Genomic DNA, 23,363 nt, shown 5'->3' with positions numbered 1-23,363 from the left:
TTCCAAGAGAACACTACTGTTCTATGTGCCAACTGTAAAGTTTGGTGGATGAGGAATAATGGTCTAGGGCTGTTTTCATAGTTCGGGCTAGGCCCCTTAGTTCCAGTGAAGAGAAATCTTAACACTACAGCATACAATGACATTATAGATGATTCTGCGCTTCCAACTTTGTGGCAACAGTTTAGGGACGGTCCTGTCCTGTTTCAGCGTGACAATTCCCTGGTGCACAAAGCCAGGTCCATACAGAAAATGGTTTGTCGAGATCGGTGTGGAAGAACTAAGATTGACCTACATAGAGCCCTGACCTAAACCCCATCGAACACTTTTGGGATGAATTGGAATGCCGACTGCGAGCCATGCCTTGTGACCCAACATCAGTGACCAATTGAAGCAAGTCAATAAAAAGTTGCAGCAATGTTCCAAAATCTCATGGAAAGCCTTCCCAGAAGAGTGGAGGCTGTTACAACAGCAAAGGGGGGACCAACTCCATATTAAAGCCCATAATTTTGGAATGAGATGTTCAAAGAGCAGGTGTCCACATACTTTTCGTCATGTAGTGTATTTTGAAGATATGGGCATTTATTAGCTAATATACTGCAGTCTGTCTATCCTGGTAGAGTTGTTTCTGGAGAGATACAGTATGTGTACATACAGAACACAGAGATAAGACACAATTATATATTTACTTCAAAATAAACAAATATACACTCAGTGGCCTGATTATTAGGTACCCCACCCAGTTCATGAAAATAGTTTGCTCCTACAGACAGTGAGTCACGTGGCCGTGACTTGCTATATAAAGCAGGCAGATAGGCCCAGAGGCATTCAGCTACTGTTCGATTGAATGTTCGAATGGGCAAACCAAGTGACCTAAGTGACTTTGAGAGTGGTATGATCGTCGGTGTAAGACGTGCCGGTTCCAGTATCTCAGTCCGACCTCCTGGGCTTTTCACGCACGACAGTGTTCAGGGTCAACCAACAATGGCGCAACAAAAAAAAAAACATCAAGTCCGCGGCAGTCCTGTGGGCGAAAACAGCTCGTTGATGAGAGGTTGAAGGAGAATGGCAAGAATCGTGCAAGCTAACAGACGGGCCACAAACAGGCAAATAACGGTGTAGTGCATCAGTGGTATGCAGAACGACATCTCAGATTCAACAACGCTGGACAATTGAGGAGTGGAAAAATATCTCCGGGTACAACAAATCTTGGTTCCTGTTGCGTAATGCTAATGGCAGAGTCAGGATTTGGCGTAATCACCATGTCCATGGCCCCATCCTGCCTGGTGTCAATGGTAAAGGCTAGTGGCGGTGGTATGTGAAAGGTTTTCCTGGCACACGTTAGGTCCTTAATACCAATTGAGCAATGTTTCCATGCCCCGAAGAAATCAGTCTGTTCTGGAGACAAAGGGGTGTCCGACCCAGTACTAGATGGGTGTACCTAATAAACTGGCCACTGAGTGTATAAATAAATGGCAGAGGAAGATAATCTGGAGCTGCAGAGAAACAAACAACACAACATAATTACATATTCCTCCAACCTTAATCTGAGGTCACGACAGCGGAGAGAGAGAGAGAGAGACAGATATAGAGGGACAGAGAGGAAATAATGAAGAGTGGGGGAGATGGAAAAGAGTGGGAGGGAGAGTGGGAGAGAGTGCACGCATGCGTGGGTGCAAGAGAGAGAGGGATGGATGAGATGTATGGAGGAGGAGAGAGCTATGCAGATGTATAATAAATAAGCAGGGGGAGCAGGGAGAGAGAAAAATATAGAGAGAGAGAAAGAGAAGGGGAAAGATTGAAAATTAAGAGCTTCCTCCACTGAAGGCCTATATATGAGTGATGATGCGTATTCATCCTACCAAAAATTCCTGTGCAGACAGAGTGGAAGAGAGGAGGGGAGGAAGAGAGGAGGGCCGGGTAGCAGTTTTTCATGGGGGATGCAGTTAAGCACAACACATGACAGCCAGAGAGATGACACTTTCCTCATAAGAGAGGAGAAAGAAGCAAGCAAACAGAGCATCCTGCTAATATCTCCAGCTAAAATAGCCTACTAAAATAAAATATAATTGTATAGACTGATCAGGGCAACACTAAACTACAGCATTACTGCACCAGAAAATAACAAATGACCACACACTTAAATATATTAACACACACACATCCGGTTCACATACAAAAATACTGTACATCAAACATGCACATAGCACATACCGGAAGGCAAGCTTCTCCACCCTCTCGCACACAAGAGAGAGCCCCCCTACAGAGTAGTCGGAAGAATGATCTGGATGCTTAAGTCCAAGATGGGAACTGGAAGAGATTTAATTGAAAACTCATTCCAGAGATTGCCTGGCAACCAAATCTTTTGGGCCCGAAAAAAAAGGCAGGACTTATGATTGTGCTTTTTAAAACGTTTCTCTTCGACTTTCTCTAAAATGCAGGCAGGCTTCCAAAAAGCATATTATCGAAAAGCACACAGACAGACTAACTCTGGAAAACAGTTGGTTGTACAATGACATCAAACCATGGTCAAAGATAGAAAATAGTCATATCTAATATAATAATATAGAGTATAGCATTTAGCAGGCACTTTTATCCAATGTGCATACATTTTTGTATGGGTGGTCCCGTGAATATAGTGAACATTTATCAGACTGAACTCCCCGTCTTAAATAAACAATTATGACAATAGGCTAAATGTTTCAGGTCTGAGAAAAGTAAATTGTGTCCTCTAAAAGCCAACCTTCAGATCTAAAGATTATGCCCTCGGAATGTACCATTTACCTTTTGGCGGGTTGTTCTCTGTCTCAAAAATAAGGACAAAACCATATATAGATGGTATTGGAGTAACAAATCATTGTCTCTAAAATATAAACCTTAACGGCATGCCTCATGGCATCACAAGGACTATTCTATCTTTGGTTAAAGATAAAGCCCATGATGTTTAGCCTGGGATGACCCCTATGACACTTGAGGTTGAACAAGTACCTTAACTCCAGGCACTTGATCCTTTGTGTTATCTTTCCACAGTATGACACTGTTCCTGTCACCACCAATGCCACTCACATATTTGACAGATTGACTATAGAGAAGAAAAGAGGGAGACAGTAGAGAGAGAAAGAAAGAGAGAGAGAAGGAAGGAAGGAAAACTGGGTCAATTCCTCATCTTGTCAAGTCAGACGAAACTTTAAAAAGCTATTTCGGCCCCTCAAAGTCAACATATCTGCTATTTCATGGGTTCTCATAGTCCCCACGCTTAGTGTTGGAAGCCGGAAGGGAGTCTTCTCTTTACATCAAACAAAGTGAACTTGTCAGGAGAGCTACAACTAGGGATGCTTATGGAGACAATATAACCCAGGGATAGCACTCAGTTGGTTCCTGTGGATGTAATCAAATTGCTGTGAGTGGACTCTTCACCTGACAGAACCAATTGAATGTATGATGGATCTTTTGGACCATTTGTTGTTTTGTACACCCTGCACCATATGGAGTGATTGTCTTTGTGTGTGTGTGTGTGTGTGTGTGTGTGTGTGTGTGTGTGTGTGAGAGAGATAGGCTATGCCAATGGTTAGTGACAGACATAGAATGTAGAGTACCGAATAGAAAGATCTAGAGAGGAAAATGGAAAAACAGCAAGAGAGAGAGCGAGAACAGAGTAGGAGAATGAAAGCCAGCGAGAGATAAAACGAGAGAGGGATAGAGAGAGACAGATTGAAAAATGATAGAAAGAGCCAGCAGAAGAAAGAACGAGAAAGAGGGAGGCCGCGAGTGAAAGAAGGAAAAAAGGCTGTGAGTGTAGAGGTCTGTGACGTTGGGCCGGGACTGACGTCAAACATGCCCAAACATACATCACCCTGCCAGGGAGGGGTTGGGACAGCGTCTGCTGGTCTGCTGCCACAGCTCAGAGAGACAAAGGTTGATAGAGAGAGAGAGAGAGAGAGAGAGAGAGCGAGAGAGAGAGAGAGAGAGAGAGAGAGAGAGAGAGAGAGAGAGAGAGAGAGAGAGAGAGAGAGAGAGAGAGAGAGAGAGAGAGAGAGAGAGAGAGAGAGAGAGAGAGAGAGAGAGAGAGAGAGAGAGAGAGAGAGAGAGAGAGAGAGAGAGAGAGAGAGAGAGAGAGAGACATACAAAAACTCAAGCATACACTACATTTGAGAGCCACATTTAACGTGTACAAACTCAGGCATAAACATATGCATGTGCACGCGTACACACACCCTCGCACAAACACACACATTGAGCGGTAATTAAATTGTTTAATATAGTTCCAGTATAAATCATTTCCCCTGACACATTTGAGTTATTACGCATGCAAACAATTAAATCCCACATACAGTAGAGTAAAGTACAGGGCTGCTGGCTGTTTGTCACTGCCACAGTTAAACCACACTCCCACCTTCACTTGAACAAAGTAACAGTAAACCAGTGTACCACAGCTACACCATCATGGGTGAGGATGGTGTAGTTCGGGCTACCTTCTGAGAATTCTTAGGCGAGTGAGTAAACCCCTACTGCCATCTGTTTTAATGGCCAATGTGTAATGATTGGGAAACAAAATGGATTACCCTACCAACGGGACATTAAAAACTGTAATATCTTATGTTTCACCAAGTCGTGGCTGAACAACGACATGGATGATATAAAGCTGGCGGGATTTTCCATGCATCGGCAGGACAGAGAAGCTATGTCTGGTAACACGAGGGGCGGTGTGTGTGTCTATTTGTCAGTAACAGCTGGTGTGCAATGTCTAATATTAAATAAGTCTTGAGGTATTGCTTTATGATAAGCTGTAGACCACAATATATCCCAAGAGAGTTCTTATCTATGTTATTTATAGCTGTCTATTCACCACCACAAACCAATGCTGGCACTAAGACCGCACTCAACCAACTCTATAAGGCCATAAGCAAAAAAGAAAATGTCAATCCAGAAGCGGCGCTCCTGGTGGCCGGGGACTTTAATGCAGGCAAACTTAAATCAGTTTTACATCATTTCTACCAGCATATCACATGTGCAACCAGAGGGAAAAACTCTAAGCCACCTTTACTCCATACACAGAGACACATACAAAGCTCTACCTCACCCTCCATTTGGCAAATTTGATCATAATTCCAACCTTCTGATTCTTGCTTACAAGCCAAAACTAAAACAGGAAGTACCAGTGACTCGCTCAATACCGAAGTGGTCAGATGACGCGGATGCTAAACTACAGGACTCTCTTGCTAGCACAGACTGGAATATGTTCTGGGATTCATCCAATGGCATTGAGGAGTATACCACCTCAGTCATCGGCTTCATCAATAAGAGCATCGACGACGTTGTCCCAACAGTGACCCTGTGTACATATCCCACGAAGAAGCCATGGATTACAGGCAACATCCACATTGAGCTAAAGGCTATAGCTGCCTCTTTCAAGGATCAGGACACTAATCTGGACGCTAACAAGAAATCCTGAACTACGTCGAACTACTACGAACCATCAAGCAGGCAAAGCATCAATACAGGATTAAGATTGAATCCAACTACACTGGCTCTGACGCTAGTCGGATGTGGCAGGGCTTGAAAACTATTATAAGACCACAAAGGGAAACCCAGCTGCGAGCTGCCCAGTGATGTGAGCCTATTAGACAAGCTAAATGCCTTTTATGCTCGCTTCGAGGCAAGCAACACTGAAGCATGCATGAGAGCACCAGCTGTTCTAATGACTGTGTGATAATGCTCTTGGTAGCTGATGTGAGCAAGACCTTTAAAGAGGTCAACATTCACAAAGCCACAGGGCCAGATGGATAACCAGGACGTGTACTCAAAGCATGCACGGACCAACTGGCAAGTGTATTCACTGACATTTTCATCCTCTCCCTGACCTAGTCTGTAATACCTACATGTTTCAAGCAAACCACCATAGTCCCTGTGCCGAAGGAAGTGAAGGTAACCTGCCTAAATGATTACCACCCCATAGCACTCACGTCGGTAGCCATGAAGTGCTTTGAAAGGCTGGTCATGGCTCACATCAACAATTTGCATACCACCCCAACAGATCCACAGATGACGCAATCTCAATAGCACTACACACTGCCCTTTCCCACTTGGACAAAAGGAACACCTATTTGAGAATGCTGTTTATTGACTACAGCTCAGCGTTCAACACCATAGTTCCCACAAAGCTCATCACCTGCAGTATTAGACTTAAAACAATTCACCCACGACTACGTGGCCAAACATGACTCCAACACCATCATTAAGTTTGCTGACGACACAACAGTGGTAGGTCTGATCAGTGCTAAACGTAATTTCAGGTCACAACTTGTAGACTTGTTTACGTGCTGCTGTGTGTTTTGTTGCTAACCTAACTTTGCTACCTGCCAACTTTACGGTTTTTACTTTTTAATTACAGTTCATATTTTTTGTTTTTCCCTCGCTCAACTTTTTTCATTCAACTTCTTCACTGGACGTGGTTCATCAGGACCTCCACCAGCCGAAGCTAAGTAGTAACATCTCTAGGGGCGCTATTTCATTTTTGGATAAAAAACGTTCCCGTTTTAAGCGCGATATTTTGTCACGAAAAGATGCTCGACTATGCATATTCTTGACAGTTTTGGAAAGAAAACACTCTGAAGTTTTAGAATCTGCAAAGATTTTGTCTGTAAGTGCCCCAGAACTCATTCTACAGGCGAAACCAAGATGATACGTCAAACAGGAAATGAGCAGAATTTCTGAAGCTCTGTTTTCTAATGTCTCCTTATATGGCTGTGAATGCGACAGGAATAAGCTTAGACCTCCTGCCGTTTCCCCAAGATGTCGGCAGCATTGTGACGTATTTGTAGGCATATCATTGGAAGATTGACCATAAGAGACTACATTTTCCAAGTGTCCGCCTGGTGTCCTGCGTCGAAACTGGTGCGCAAAGCCATGTGCAAGTATTTTTCCATTTGATTGAGAGGGGAAACCATGCTTCCACGAACGATATATCATCGAAGAGATATGTGAAAAACACCTTGAGGATTGATTCTAAACAACGTTTGCCATGTTTTCAGTCGATATTATGGAGTTAATTTGGAAAAAAGTTCGCGTTTGAGGACTGAATTTTCGGGTTTTTTTGGTAGCCAAATGTGATGTACAAAACGGAGCTATTTCTAATACACAAAGAATCTTTTTGGAAAAACTGAGCATCTGCTATCTAACTGAGAGTCTCCTCATTGAAAACATCTGAAGTTCTTCAAAGGTAAATGATTTTATTTGAAGGCTTTTATGTTTTTGTTGAAATGTTGCGTGCTGGATGCTAACGCTAATGCTAACGCTAAATGCTACGCTAGCTAGCTACTTTTACACAAATGATTGTTTTCCTATGGTTGAGAAGCATATTTTGAAAATCTGAGATGACAGTGTTGTTTACAAAAGGCTAAGCTTGAGAGATGGCATATTTATTTCATTTCATTTGCGATTTTCATGAATAGTTAACGTTGCGTTATGGTAATGAGCTTGAGTCTGTATTCACGATCCCGGATCCGGGATGGGGAGATCAGAAAGGTTAACATGATGCCTTCTAATTGCAGTCGCTGTACTTACGGCGAGGATAGCTGTGCTGCAAGTCCAGCTTTAGATTCAATTGTTAGGCCAGGGTCATTTAAGTGTTTGGAAAGGATGAAACAGCGTCTGTGCCACCAGTAAGTACAGATAGTAGTATAAATCCCCCCGCACAGTCCCCGCAGCCGGACATCTTTCTCATGGTTTCTGGAAGGAAATGCTGTAGGAATGCTCAATCGGTGTCGCTGATTCAGCCAACAGAAACTTTCAACCAGTTCTCCCCATTAAGCAGCGAGTCGGATTCAGAGGTCGAGCCTTCTCTGGTCTCTACTCCTCCCGTTACGGGGTCTGAGACCCCGAAGCCTCCCACCATTAGCTCTGACAAATTGAAAGCCCTAGTCATTGGCGACTTCATCACCCGCAGTATTAGACTTAAAACAAATCATCCAGCAATCAGACAGGGGGCAGGGCTACCAACGTTAAGGCTAATCTGAAGATGGTGTTGGCTAAAGCTAAAACTGGCAAATGTGAGAGTATAGGGATATTGTTATCCACGTCAGTACCAACGATGTTAGGATGAAACAGTCAGAGGTCACCAAGTGCAACATAGCTTCAGCGTATAAATCAGCTAGAAAGATGTGTCGGCATCGAGTAATTGTCTCTGGCCTCCTACCAGTTAGGGGGATTGATGAGCTCTACAGCAGAGTCACACAACTCAATCGCTGGTTGTAAACTGTTTGCTGCCCCTCCCAAAATATATAATTTGTAGATAATTGGCAGTCTTTCTGGGACTCACACACAAACAGGACCAAGCCTGGCCTGTAGAGGAGTGGCAGACTCCATCCTTGCTGGAGGGGTGCTCTCATCTTATCTACAAACATAGACAGGGCTCTAACTCCTCCAGCTCCACAATGAGATAGGGTGCAGGCTAGGCAGCAGGCTGTTAGACAGCCTGCCAGATTAGTGGAGTCAGATTAGTGGAGTCTACACAGTCAGTGTAGTCAGCTCAGCTATCCCCACTGAGACCATGTCTGTGCCTCAACCTAGGTTGGGCAAAACTAAACATGCCGGTGTCCGATTTAGCAATCTCACTGGAATAAAGACCCCATTCCTGCCATTATTGAAAGAGATTGTGATACCTCACATCTCAAAATAGGGCTACTTAATGTTAGATCCCTCACTTCGAAGGCAGTTATAGTCAATTAACTAATCACTGATCATTATCTTGATGTGATTGGCCTGACTGAAACATGGCTTAAGCCTGATGAATTTACTGTTTTAAATGAGGCCTCTCCTCCTGGTTACACTAGTTACCGCATCCCGCAAAGGCGGCGGTGTTGCTAACATTTATGATAGCAAATGTCAATTTACAAAAAAAACAAAAAAAAGTTTTCGTCTTTTGAGCTTCCAGTCTTGAAATCTATGCAGCCTACTCAATCACTTTTTATAGCTACTGTTTACAGGCTTCCTGGGCCATATACAGCGTTCCTCACTGAGTTCCCTGAATTCCTATCGGACCTTGTAGTCATGGCAGATAATAATTCACATTTTTGGTGACTTTAATATTCACATGGAAAAGTCCACAGACGCACTCTAAAAGGCTTTCAGAGCCATCATTTACTCAATGGGTTTAGTCCAACATGTCTCTGGACCTACTCACTGCCACAGTCATACTCTGGACCTAGTTTTGTCCCGTGGATCTTAGTGTTTTTCCTCATAATCCTGGACTATCGGACCACCATTTTATTACGTTTGCAATCGCAACAAATAATCTGCTCAGACCCCAACCAAGGATCATCAAAAGCCGTGCTATAAATTCTTGGACAACCCAAAGATTCCTAGATGCCCTTCCAGACTCCCTCCGCCTACCCAAGGATGTGTCATGACGTTGGCCTGGGGGGTAGGTTTATGACAGTCATAAATACCTCTTCCCCCCTTTTTCCTCTCTCTACCCTACTGAGGTTACATTTGCAAAACCCTTGGTTAACATAGAGATTCTGGGAACATCAGTAGGTGGGGGGAAATTAACTATATTCTGGTAATCCGAACAATTGAACATATGCGGTGGTACTTAATGAATATGATGTCAATTCGGTTGTCATCTGAGACATTCTCATCAATGATAAAATGACATAAACTCTACAGTGGAAAGTCTACACATCAGAGTTATCGGATTCACATGGAATTGTTGTTCAATTTAAATGTTTGAATATTAAATTATTTGTGATGGGATGAAATGTGATGGGCAACACGGCCTTCCATCTACCACCAACCTACTGAAGCGCAGCTCAGAGTAAATATTTATTGCATTTTCCTTTTCCAAATGGGTGGTAATTTAGAATGCATAAGACTGTATTTATGATAGTCCAGCTTCTTCCCTTTGTTCCTCAGTCTTCCCGCTCCTTCACTCAACCCAGCCCCTTTTCTTTTGTGTAACAAGCTGTCATTCCTGTAATACCCGCTAGGGACGTTTTCCTTTATGACGTAATTTGTAATAAAGTTATGATTAATTGTGTGTATGTGTAATTCTGTGTGATTAGTTAGGTATTTAGTAAATAAATAAACCCAATTTTGAATTGCTGATTCAACTTGTTAGCCTGGGTTCGTTCAGATAAAATAATTTACAACTTTCAGATGAGATTGAATGTCAGGGATTTCCTCCTCTTCTTCCGAAGGTGCTGGTGCTGGACGTGGCCCCCACTTCACCATAGTCTTAGTCCGCTCCATTGTCCGCTTCCGTGGCCTCCTAACCACGGCGACCCTTCTAAATGAACCCACTGGACAGAGGGGCAGCTCGGGACAGACGGGCAGCTCGGGACAGAGGGGCGGGGGCTCTGGCGCCTCTGGGCTGAGGGGCTCTGGCGCATCTGGGCTGAGGGGCTCTGGCGCCTCTGGGCTGAGGGGCTCTGGCGCCTCCGGGCTGACTGGCGGCACTGGCGGCTCCTTGCAGACTGGCGGCACTGGCGGCTCCTTGCAGACTGGCGGCACTGGCGGCTCCTTGCAGACTGGCAGCACTGGCGGCTACTTGCAGACTGGCGGCACTGGCGGCTCCTTGCAGACTGGCGGCACAGGCGGCTCCTTGCAGACTGGTGGCACTGGCGGCTCCTTGCAGACTGGCGGCACTGGCGGTGCTGGGCAGACTGGCGGCATTGGCGGCGCTGGAAAGCTCAGGCAGCGCTGGAGAGGCGGGAGACTCCGGCAGCGCTGGAGAGGAGGAAGGCTCCGGCAGCGCTGGACAGGCGGGAGCACCTGTAAGGATGAGACGGAGAGACAGCCTGGTGCGGGGGGCTGCCACCGGAGGGCTGGTGCGTGGAGGTGGTACCGGATAGACCGGACCGTGCAGGCGCACTGGAGCTCTTGAGCACCGAGCCTGCCCAACCTTACCTGGTTGAATGCTCCTGGTCGCCCTGCTAGTGGAATAGCCCGCACTGGGCTATGCAGGCGAACCGGGGACACCATGCGCAAGGCTGGTGCCATGTAAGCCGGCCCAAGGAGACGCACTGGAGACCAGATGCGTAGAGCCGGCTTCATGGCACTCTGCTCGATGCCCACTCTAGCCCGGCCGATACGCGGAGCTGGTATGTACCGCACCGGGCTATGCACCCGCCCTGGGGAGACTGTGCGCTCCACAGCATAACACGGTGCCTGCCCGGTCTCTCTCGCCCTCCGGTAAGCACAGGAAGTTGGCTCAGGTCTCCTACCTGGCTTCGCCATACTTCCTGTGTGCCCCGCCCAATACATTTTTGGGGCTGCCTCTCGGGCTTCCTTGCCAGCCGTGTTCCCTCATATCGCCGGCTCCTCTCTCCGGCTGCCTCTGCTCTCCTAGCTGCCTCCACCTGTTCCCATGGAAGGCAATCTTTCCCGCCAGGATCTCCTCCCATGTGTAGCAACCCTTGCCGTCCAATACATCGTCCCATGTCCATTCCTCTTTGCGCCGCTGTTGCTGTTGCCCGTTACCACGCCGCTTGGTCCTGTTGTGGTTGGGTGATTCTGTCAGGGATTTCCTCCTCTTCTTCCGAAGAGGAGAGGCGAGAAGGATCGGAGGACCAAAATGCAGCGTGGTTGAAATTCATGTTTATTTTTTATAAGAAAACTATACATGAATAAACTACAAAACCAACAACCGTGTAAACCCGAAACAGTCCCGTGTGGCACAAACACTGACACAGGAGACAATCACCCACAAAACCCAACACCAAACAGGCTACCTAAATATGGTTCCCAATCAGAGACAATGACTAACACCTGCCTCTGATTGAGAACCATATCAGGCCAAACACAGAAACAGACAAACTAGACACACAACATAGAATGCCCACTCAGATCACACATCGTCATCTTAATTCAATGTCACACCCTGACCATAGTTTGCTTTGTATGTTCTATGTTTTGTTTGGTCAGGGTGTGACATTGAATTAAGATGACGATGGATATTGACTGCTATTGATGTAAAATATTACTAGGTCTTTAAGAGTTTATGCGGAAGATAACAGCTCTATAAATATTATTTTGTGGTGCCCGACCCCCAAGACATGATACAGCTGAACAATTAATCACCAATAATATTTATATTGACCCCCCCCCCCCCCCCCCCCCCCCCCCGATTTGTTTTATACACTACTGCTACCCGCTGTTTATTATCTATGCATAGTCACTTCACCCATACCTACAAATTACTGTACCCCCGCACATTGACTCGGCACCGGTACCCCCTGTATATAGCCTCGTAATTTTATTTTATTGTGTTACTTTTTGGCAGCGATTACAGCCTTGAGTCTTCTTGGGTGTGATGCTACAAGCTTGGCACACCTGTATATGGGGTGTTTCTCCCCTTCTTCTCTGCAGATCCTCTCAAGCTCAGTCAGGTTGAATGGGGAGCGTCCCTGCACAGCTATTTTCACGTCTCTCCAGAGATGTTCGATCGTCTTCAAGTCCGGGCTCTGGCTGGGCCACTCAAGAACATGCTCAGGGTCCTTGTCCTGTTGGAAGGTGAACCTTCACTCCAATTTTGGGTCCCGTGCGCCCTGGAGCAGGTTTTCATCAAGGATCCCTCTGTACTTTGCTCCGTTCATCTTTCCCTCGATCCTGACTAGTCTCCCAGTCCCTGCCAGTCCCCACAGCATGATGCTGCCACCACCATGCTTCACCATAGTGAATGGTGCCAGGTTTCCTCCAGATGTGACACTTGGCATTCAGGCCAAAGAGTGTAATCTTGGTTTCATCAGACCAGAGAATGTTGTTTCTCATGGTCTGAGAGTCCTTTAGGTGCCGTTTGGCAAACTCCAAGCGGGTTGTCATGTTCCTTTTACTGAGGAGAGGTTTCCGTCTGGCCACTCTACCATAAAGGCCTGATTGGTGGAGTGCTGCAGAGATGGTTGTTCTTCTGGAAGGTTCTCCCATCTCCACAGGAATTCTGGAGCTCTGTCAGAGTGACCACCGGGCTCTAGGAAGAGTCTTGGTGGTTCCAAACTTCATCAATTTGTTCTTAGGGACATTCAATGCTGCAGAAACATTTATTTACCCTTCCCCAGATATATGCCTCAACACAATCCTTTTCTTGGGGGGCACTACGGACAATTCCCTCTACCTCATGGCTTGGTTTTTTTCTCTGACATGCATTGTCAACTGTGGACCCTTATATAGACAGGTGTGTGCCTTTCCAAATCATGTCCAATCAATTTAATTTACCACAGGTGGACTCCAATCAAGTTGTAGAAACATCTAAGAATTATCTGGAAATAGGTACACCTGAGCTCAATATCAAGTCTCATAGCAAAGGGTCTGAATATGTATGTAAATAAGCTATTTCTGTTTTTTTTATTTTTTATAGATTTGCACAAATAAAAAAAAAACTGTTTTGAACTCTATGTGTATATCGATGAGAAACATTTTTTATTTAATATATTTTAGAATAAGCCTGTAACATAACAAAATGTGGAACAAGGGAAGGGGTCTGAATACTGTAATGTAATGTCTCACTCCCAAATCCACCCCTATCCCTTACAGTCCTTGTTATCTGATAGTCTTGTGGCGTCCCTACCCCATTGAAGTTTACATTTTAAAATGGTTAAGGTAATGTTTAGGGTTAGGTAAGGGTTATGGTTAAGGTTGGGGTTAAGTTTAGTGTTAGGGTTTAGGGTAGGGATGTCCCAAGGATACCGCTAACCATCCCCTACCTTATAGGCCCTTACTGGCTCCCTTTACAGTCCTGGAAGCTGTGGACAGCCATAGGCAATATGGTTACACGCAGTAGATCAACAATGATCTAGCGGTATGGGCTAGGGATTGGTTTGGGATGTGGCCAGGTGTAGCCAGCACGCATGCATGGTGCGCAGTAATAAGTCTCCCCACTGCAGCAGCATTGCAGTGTATTTGGTTCCTGGCAAGTAGTAGAGTGTTAATAACCTCAACATTTGTCTAATGTTAGTGGGACAATCCAGCTTGCAGTGACAGTGAGATGGATAGAGAGAAAGGGAGAAAGGGAGAGAGAGAGAGAGATGGAGAGCGGGGGAGAGCAAGAGAAAGAAGAGAAAATGGTGAAAAGGCGAATCAGCAGAATCTCTTGTGGCTGAATCCGTCAAAAATAAAGTGTGATGCATAGAAATAAGGTGGGGTAAAAAAGAGAGAAAGAGAGAAAATGAAAGGCGTGAGAAAAATAGAGACAAAGACAGAGTAAAAAACGGAGGACATCCAGTTGGTCCACTCTAGATTCATAGGTGGGTTTAGGCAACATCCATTTTAAGGCCCAGTACAGTCAGAATTCTGTTCTTCCTGTGTTCTGTATTATATTTTACAACAGCTAATGAAACTAACACTTTAGAAGTGCGAACACATGTGGTTAGTGTTATTTCCTGATAGTTGCTGGTTGGAAATACAATATACACAGCACCTTCTAATCTGGAGGTTCGGCTTGCATAGTGGTAAATTAGTTAATAGACCAATAACAAAGAGAGTTCCAAACCTCTTTTTTTTTTACTATTACAATAAGGTATTTCATTTTTACCCAGAAATGTGTTGATATTAATCTAAAAACGGCTGCATTGGCCTTTAACCTTAGGATGAGGCTTGGCGCTTTACACGTTGTACCAGGGCAGTACCATCCACAGTGGTACACTCAGACCCTTCTGACCAATAAGAGCATGATTTCAAAACCTGTTCAAATATCACACCGTCACTATAAAACCTCTCCCTTTGTGATTTAAAGCTCTGCTTTTATCCTAAGCTTGGTACAGTTAGTCTGCACTTACAATTTTACCAGTTGAATCCCTAGACAATGTATCATGTTATGGTATAGTACACCTATGTGTTGTGGTATGGTCACTATGGTTGCCACTAATATGTAGTGAAACCTAATAGCTATCGATAACATTTGAGCTAGTTCCTCTTTCTATACTGTACACTATAGCAGTAATGCCTCTGCACACATACCTATAGCAGAGCAACCTGATCCTCTGCAGTCTCCCCCTACACGCTCACTTGCTGCCTCCCTCAGCTGCTCTCATTGGATTTCCCATATTGAATGGACTCACTTTGAACAAATAAACACGGCCAATCAGAAATCCGATCGGGCCAGCTTTCAGGTGGAATAAAGTGATATGATACCGACCTATCCAGCTCTAAAGGCCGAAGGGACCAGCAGAGGGGTGCACTCAAACTTTTTCTGAACACTGGATCGATTCCAATATTCAAACACACTGGAGAAGGGACAAGTGTGAACTGACGGTCCCGACCAAATGCACACCGCATTGAGATGCAGCCCTTGCATATCCAATCCATTGCTATTCGGGTCTGACGGAAAGAGAAAGAGGAGGGCGGGATGGGGAAGGCTTGGCAGAACAAGAGAGAGCTAGAAAGACAGGGAGTTCAAGAGAAAAACAGACACAGAGAGGTAAAGCAACACGGAAAAGACAAAAGGGGTGTGGAGAATGAGAAAAGGAGATGGGCAAGAAGAGAGGGATACAAAGGAGGACACAGGCCTCTGTTTGACTAAATTAATGTGACTGGCTCCCTGCCTGGCTGCTAAATAATGGATGGGGCAAACGGGGAAACAGCGCATGCATTCAGCTGGGTTAATATTTAACACTGTTAAACAGGAGGAGGCGGAGAAGGAGGAGGGAGAGGAAAGCCTTTTAATAGGGCTGGATGACGTTTAAAATCAGGGGGGTGCACGAGACAACCTCCTCCTACTCCAACCATTTCCTCCGCCATCCCATTCAGTATCTCCGCTAAAACAAGATGCTTAAGTAGTGAGTAGTTCAGGACACTGTCCCTATAGCTTGCCATCTCACACCACTGTCCCCCAAAAGACAGTGAAAGAAAGAGAGAAAGGTTGCTGGCATATAAAGTAGTAAGTCAACCGCAAAGAGCTGACAGCAGGTCCGTGCCTTCTCTCTCCTCCTCTCATCCTTCTCTCCCTTCCCTCTCTCTGGCCTCCGTATCAAACGCTTCCTTCCACAGGCAGTGCCACAGGAGGGGACGGCCGCTGACCCATAATCCCTTTCAGTGCTTCGTCCAACATAAGGACAGACAGCGAGAGAGAGAGAGAAAGAGCACCTGGCTGTGGGGAGCTAGGGGCAGCATGACTAAGCTAACGACTAGTGTCAGACCTGCTACAGCAACACCTCACCGAGACGAGGTGAGGAACGCTTCAGAAATGTTCTGTTAACACCACGAAGGCTATAACAATTACTCATAAATGCTTTCCGAACACCCTAGAGACGCTCTGCAAACACTCACGGGTGGGACAAGTTTACACTTTTGGTACTATTCCATTCGCTCCATTGTACCGGGCAATTCAACGCTCATCCCCCTTATAAAAGCATCCAACAAAGAGACAGATAGATAGGATACAAAGACCACAGCTGTTTACCACTGCACAGTGATACTTATCCGCCACTTAATCGAGTGAGAAATCAACATGTGTGTGTTTGTGCGTGAGAAAGTATGTTTGTTTTATCAGACAAGTACACCTTGAAACCCCTTATTAACACAGAAAGGGGTTGTTCTCCCCTCTGCTCTCTCTAATCCCTCCCCACCCACCCACGCCCTCACACACATGCCCATGCACAAAAGGCAGACAATTCTCAGAAGCCCTGCCTTTCACACAAACATACACGCACAAGTCTTCCCTAAAACAACCCTTGTATGTGTATGTCCAGGCGGGTCACTAGAAATAGAGGAGGAATTGGGACGTTTGAAAAGGTCCTGAGTACGTCAATCTATGCCTTCCTCGGGGCTCACAACAACAACAAAAACTCATGAGGATCTGAGCTGGAGCACGCTGCTTAAACCACTACGCTACGGCACTTCACAATGCTCTAGTAAGCCGTCAGAATAGCATGAATACTGATGATACCTAGCATGTCCTCTTTCATAATTTTGTTTTAAGCCTTCCCCAAATCATCGCCCTAACCTTAACCACTTAGAATTCATGCCTAAACTGTTAACCTTTGAGTTCTTCCTGTTTAAACACTGTAACCAGGTGGAATTAACGCATAAAAAATAATCCATAATACATCGAATTTCGAAAGGGAAACTATGAGATCTTGTTGGTATGTCAGAGGATGTGATGTGAGTGGAGCAGACAACTAAGAACCGGAAAAAGAGAGAGAGAGTGTGTGTGTTTATGTGTTTGTTTAGCTGTGTGGGTGAGTGTTGATTAACTCAGGTGATGCAATAGATTGACTTAAGTGATTCAGTACTTTAGAGAGGAAGTCATTCTCCCTGAATGGGGGAATAATAGAGAGCACACACACCTAGAGACAAATGCACACGCATACACGCTTACATAGACACACATCCTCGGCAGTTTCCATTAAACGACAGTATAACACGCATGTCCATCTGTCATCCACAAGTGTGTGTGGGTGTGTGTGGGTAGATGTGCGTGTGTGTAGCTTAGATCATTTACATACAGTGTGTAGACTATATGATCTGTCTGCTATGAGACATTAGATCACATGGAATTAGAGACAGTGTCTTTGTTAATACTTGTACCGTATCAGTATGACACACATGACATACGCAACAGGGGAGGAGGGAGGGAGAGAGAGCAGGATAGATAGAGCACAGAAAAACAAACAGAGTAAAAGAGACAGAGGAAGAGATAGAGGAAGGTAAGAAAGATAAGAGATGCAGTAAAGTAGGGCCAGGTGGAGAGAAAATAAATAAAAACGGGTGTCTAGTGTGGTGAGTGTCGTGATGTCACACGTGGAAAAGCATAAGAGCAAAACCAGACACAAATCCCCATGCATCGCCATAGTCACTACCATGCGAAACTAACACAGATGCTTCACTAACATGGGGCACAAAGACCCTAGACATTGCACATGCACTGTACACAAACAGAGATATGGCCACACCCCTCCGAGACAACCGCACGAAGACACCCCTGACCCTGCCACACACATCATCATCGAGGGGAGGAGTAAGTACATCCTTCATTGTGGTTATATAAGACAAGAGGATTGCTCTTGTTCCTCTGCGTGCGTGCGTGTGTGCGTGTATATCTTCAAAGCTCAGTATTCCTGAGTCTGCACAACTCTGCCTGGACATAGGATCAAGAGAGACACTCAAGTGTTTTCGTACTATATCTCTTGACACAACGATGAAAATAATCATGGCCTCTAAACCTTCAAGCTGCATACTGGACCCTATTCCAACTAAACTACTGAAAGAGCTGCTTCCTGTGCTTGGCCCTCCTATGTTGAACATAATAAACGGCTCTCTATCCACCGGATGTGTACCAAACTCACTAAAAGTGGCAGTAATAAAGCCTCTTTTGAAAAAGCCAAACATTGACCTAGAAAATATTTAAAAATATCGGCCTATATCGAATCTTCCATTCCTCTCAAAAATGTTAGAAAAGGCTGTTGCGCAGCAACTCACTGCCTTCCTGAAGACAAACAATGTATACAAAATGCTTCAGTCTGGTTTTAGACACCATCATAGCACTGAGACTGCACTTGTGAAGGTGGTAAATTACCTTTTAATGGCATCAGACCGAGGCTATACATCTGTCCTCGTGCTCCTAGACCTTAGTGCTGCTTTTGATACCATCAATCACCACATTCTTTTGGAAAGATTGGAAAACCAAATTGGTCTACACGGACAAGTTCTGGCCTGGTTTAGATCTTATCTGTCGGAAGGATATCAGTTTGTCTCTGTGAATGGTTTGTACTCTGACAAATCAACTGTACATTTCGGGGTGTTCCTCAAGGTTACGTTTTAGGACCACTATTGTTTTCCCCATATATTTTACCTCTTGGGGATGTCATTCGAAAACATAATGTTAACTTTCACTGCTATGCAGATGACACACAGCTGTACATTTCAATGAAACATGGTGAAGCCCCAAAATTGCCCTTGCTAGAAGCATGTGTTTCAGACATAAGGAAGTGGATACCTGCAAACTTTCTACTTTTAAACTCGGACAAAACAGAGATGCTTGTTCTAGGTCCCAAGAAACAAAGAGATTGTCTGTTGAATCTGACAATTAATCTTAATGGTTGTACAGTCGTCTCAAATAAAACTGTGAAGGACCTCGGCGTTACTCTGGACCCTGATCACTCCTTTGACGAACATATCAAGACTGTTTCAAGGACAGCTTTTTTCCATCTATGTAACATTGCAAACATCAGAAACTTCTGTCCAAAAATGATGCAGAAAAATGTATCCATGCTCCAGTGCTAGCCTCCCTACACTGGCTTCCTGTCATGGCAAGGGCTGATATCAAGGTTTTACTGCTAACCTACAAAGCATTACACAGGCTTGCTCCTACCTATCTCTCTGATTTGGTCCTGCCGTACATACCTACAAGTACGCTACTGTCACAAGATGCAGGCCTCCTAATTGTCCCTAGAATTTCTAAGCAGGCAGGGCTTTCTCCTATAGAGCTCCATTTTTATGGAATGGTCTGCCTATTCATGTGAGAGACGCAAACTCGGTCTCAACCTTTAAGTCTTTACTGAAGACTCATCTCTTCAGTGGGTCATATGATTGAGTGTAGTCTGGCCCAGGAGTGTGAAGGTGAACGGAAAGGCTCTGGAGCAACGAACAGCCCTGTCTCTGCCTGGCCGGTTCCCCTCTTTCCACTGGGATTCTCTGCCTCTGACCCTATTACAGGGGCTGAGTCACTGGCTTACTGGTGCTCTTTCATGCCGTCCCTAGGAGGGGTGCGTCACTTGAGTGGGTTGAGTCACTGACGTGATCTTCCTGTCTAGGTTGGCGCCCCATCTTGGGTTGTGCCGTGGTGGAGATCTTTGTGGGCTATACTCGGCCTTGTCTCAGGATGGTAAGTTGGTGGTTGAAGATATCCCTCTAGTGGTGTGGGGGCTGTGCTTTGGCAAAGTGGGTGGGGTTATATCCTTCCTGTTTGGTCCTGTCCGGGGGTATCATTGGATGGGGCCACAGTGTCTCCTGACCCCTTCTGTCTCAGCCTCCAGTATTTATGCTGCAGTAGTTTATGTGTCGGGGGGCTAGGGTCAGTTTGTTATATCTGGAGTACTTCTGTTTTATCCGGTGTCCTGTGTGAATTTAAGTATGCTCTCTCTAATTCTCTCTTTCTTGAGCCCTAGGACCTGAGCCCTAGGACCATGCCTCAGGACTACCTGGCATGATGACACCTTGCTGTCCCCAGTCCACCTGGCCATGCTGCTGCTCCAGTTTCAACTGTTCTGCCTGCATCTATGGAATCCTGACCTGTTCACCGGACGTGCTACCTGTCCCAGACCTATTATTTGACCGTGATGGTCATTTATGAACATTTGAACATCTTGGCCATGTTCTGTTATAATCTCCACCCGGCACAGCCAGAAGAGCCTGGTTCCTCTCTAGGTTTCTTCCTCGGTTTTGGCCTTTCTAGGGAGTTTTTCCTAGCCAACGTGCTTCAACGCAGTGCATTGCTTGCTGTTTGGGGTTTTAGGCTGGGCTTCTGTACAGCACTTTAAGATATCAGCTGATGTACGAAGGGCTATATAAATACATTTGATTTGATTTGATTTATATGCGTGTGTGTGTGTGTCTGTGTGTCGTGTGAGGAGTGCCTACAAGCCATGGGTAAATCAGCCCCTCTCGGACAGGCCAGCGCCCAATGCCCAGCACACAGACCTACAGTAACCACCGCTAACTCCTTCTGTTACTAAGCCCCCCTCCCTCTCTCCCTCTCTTCATCACTCTCCCTGTTTTGTCAGCCATCTGACCCTGTCATAGAGCTACCACTTCTTCTCAAGTCAAGTCTACCACAAGGGATCACTACACACATTTGTGTGTGTGTGTGTGTGTGTGTGTGTGTGTGTGTGTGCTTGCATGCATTCGTGAGTGAGTGCATGCGTGTGTGCGTAAATGCATGCATACAGTATTTAGTCTGAGTGTCTGAACGTGGGCCCATGTCCTCCACCTCTGCCCTCCCTCCCTGCCCAATCCCACAATCCTCCTTCCTTCTTCTAGCCTGGCTTGCACGTAGAAAACTCCATCCTGACAGTTTGATTGGCCAGCCGTCGTATAGGGAGGCGGAGTGACAGGGGGACAAAACTCTCCATTTTGCTGTTCCCGTTGGAACAGAGATGCCTGTGGGAGGGAGCGGTCCAGAGGTAGCAGCTTATTCTACATGATTCACAGAGTGTGCCCACTGCCCAGGCCTTCACATCACATCAGCCACCACATCACTGTTACCAGAGTGGTAGGCAGGGGCACGGATATGTACGCGACACCGGAGAAGAGGACAAAACAAACAACTTGTTCACTTCCACATCACTTACTCAAAGATGGACTAGTTAATAACAAAGGAACACACCCACTTGGAGGATAGTGGACTATCCTATAGACAACTGTTTAGTACACATTGGGTCAGTGAGTTAGGCATACATTCACACAAATATATTCAATATACGCACACATGCTGTATATATCAACACAGCAGGTTGTAGGATCATATGTCTGTACACACAGGGTGGTCAGGTCACACATGGTGAATCGCCAGGCACACACACGTGCACACTCCCAGGGCCAGATTCCTGCCAGGTGGCGTTGTAGGTGCAGCAGACAGGAGCGGGTGAACAGAAGTCACAGAGGGGGGTGTAGAAGGAGAGAGAATATTCAGAGAGAGAGAGAGATAGAGAGAGAGAGAGAGAGAGAGAGAGAGAAGGGAAAGGGGGATATCTAGTCAGTTGTACAACTGAATGCCTTCAACTGAAATGTGTCTTCCGCATTTAACCTCTGAATCAGAGAGGTGCGGGGGGCAGCCTTTATTAATGGACATCCACGTCTGACAGAAAGAAAGAAATTAAGAAATAGAGAGTTCTTACCAGTTGACCCCTCCCCTCTGTACACAGGTGCTGCTGCACTGCCACCGACCACACAGGGTTAATCAAACAAACATTCTACTCGAAAAAGAGCGAACTCCTTGGGCAAGAGATCAGAAAGCACAGAAAGAGAATAACATCACTAGTGTAGCAACATTCTTAAATATAATTGAGCTATTTCTTTTTTCTCCTGTCTCTGACACACACATGCACACGCACACACAGCACAGACCCCTACAATGGCCTTCCCCATTAAAAATGCATGGCACTGCAGCAACAGTTTCCAAATATGAGCACCAGAGCCCAGCCACAGAGAACTGCCTGCTGAGAGACAGAATGACACACCATCAGAGAGAGCGAGCGAGAAGATAGAACAGAGAGATAGCCGCAATCTGTATCAAAGGGAAGAATTAACTTATTTGATCTCACATACACACATCCTCAGCAGCAGCAGCACAATCCTCATCATCATCGAAAGATATCTGTAGTAGTTCTCCATCGACAGAAATATCAAGATGATTTTTCAGCGTCAATGCTTAAGAAATATATATATATATATGTATATATATATATATATATAGATCCTATATAGATCATTTGAATCTCCTGTATCTCATTTACAGTACAGCAAAACCATTCTGCTAGATTAACAAATCTACCTAGCAACGGATGACGTTGAAATGGAGTTTTGCCCGTTCTAATGCAGCCGGCCAATACCGAAAGGGTTAAATATGTGTCCGACCAGGCAGAAAGGGTTGAGGTAACATTGTAAGGTCCCTGGCAGAGGCTGTAGAGGACTGTGCAGGTTAATGCCAATCCGTGTTATCAGCAATCATTTCCACCGTTCTTACTGTGAAAATGTTGCCAAGCGCTAGACAGGAAGAGGAATCATGGCAATATACCCCAAATGAGCGCTTATGGCAGCCTCGCGGCTAGCTGAGCCTTTTCACAGCGCGTATTCATCATTCACCCGGTGGGAAGCCTGACCAGACTGGATATACATGGTTCCTATCTCACAATGGAAAATTAGAAAGAACTTAGATTAATGTCATCAGAGTTTGAGTAGCCTAGCCAGCAATGTGTTGAAAAGATGCCATCTTATGTCTAAAAAGAAGTTGAAATAACGTTATGTTTCATATACAGTGCAGTGCCAATCCTTCCTATTGAAAATAACTTCAAAATCAGATCATCTTCAAATTGGTACAGAAAGGCTTCCATCATGAGTGATTTGAACGTATTGCACTGTTAATATTTGTTCCTTTACATATCTATCTTTAGTCGGTCTATTCTAAAGGCATATGGTGGTGGGGAGGTGAGAGAGAGTGTGTGAGAACCCTGCTGCCCCAGTGCGGTGCACTCTGAGGCAGATAAACGCTGGCGGGACAGAAGGCCCTCCACCCCCGCTGAAAGCGGACCCTGTGGGGCACTGAACCACTGTGTGGGGGCTGTGATTTCATCGACCCCCGTAGAAACGTGGGTGGACAGCCAATAGTATGCCTGCCAAAATATGAAATCCCACCCACGCAACACCAGCTCTCCATCTCA

General features: G+C 45.4%; 1 protein-coding gene across 2 annotated transcripts in view; it reads right to left on the bottom strand.

Moving 5' to 3' along the window:
- The window catches only part of stxbp5a (syntaxin binding protein 5a (tomosyn)), a 165,014-nt gene that overhangs the window by 110,314 nt on the left and 31,337 nt on the right, over window positions 1-23,363 (bottom strand). The gene's annotated exons all lie outside the window — the stretch shown is intronic.

The sequence above is a fragment of the Oncorhynchus mykiss genome, chromosome 8 (assembly GCF_013265735.2).
Source record: "Oncorhynchus mykiss isolate Arlee chromosome 8, USDA_OmykA_1.1, whole genome shotgun sequence".
In the NCBI taxonomy this organism is placed as follows: Eukaryota; Metazoa; Chordata; class Actinopteri; order Salmoniformes; family Salmonidae; genus Oncorhynchus; species Oncorhynchus mykiss.
Note: the sequence above shows the minus strand (reverse complement) of the source record. Positions and strands in the feature narration are given on the sequence as shown.